Raw genomic sequence first — 424 nt, forward strand, 5'->3', positions numbered from 1 at the left:
TATAAAGCTTTTTAAAAGAAAACATAAAAAATTATCTTCATGACCTAAGGTAGGAAAGATTTCTTAGACAGCAATAACCACAAGAGAAAACAAACTGATAAATTAGACTTCATCAAAACCTAAGACTTCTGTTTATCAAAAAACACCCTTAAGAAAACAGGCAACGCAAAGAGTAGGAGAAAATATTTGTGAAACATATCTGACACAGATATGGCTAGAACACGTAAAAATTCCTACAACTCAACAATTAAAACATAAAAATTTAAAAAATGAACAAGAATTTAGAAGAGGCACTTCACAACAAGCATATGAGTAGGCAATAAACACATAAAAAAGTAGTTAATTAACATCATCTGTCATCAAGGAAATGCAAACTAAAGCTACAATGACATACCTATATATTCTATAGACTGTCTAAAATTAA

At 29.0% G+C, this 424-nt stretch overlaps 1 protein-coding gene across 1 annotated transcript in view; it reads right to left on the minus strand.

The window, feature by feature from the left end:
* Positions 1-424, minus strand: part of ANAPC1 (anaphase promoting complex subunit 1) — a 158,631-nt gene that overhangs the window by 11,209 nt on the left and 146,998 nt on the right. The gene's annotated exons all lie outside the window — the stretch shown is intronic.

Source organism: Propithecus coquereli, unplaced genomic scaffold (assembly GCF_000956105.1).
Source record: "Propithecus coquereli isolate 6110/MARCELLA unplaced genomic scaffold, Pcoq_1.0 Scaffold519, whole genome shotgun sequence".
NCBI classification, from domain to species: Eukaryota; Metazoa; Chordata; class Mammalia; order Primates; family Indriidae; genus Propithecus; species Propithecus coquereli.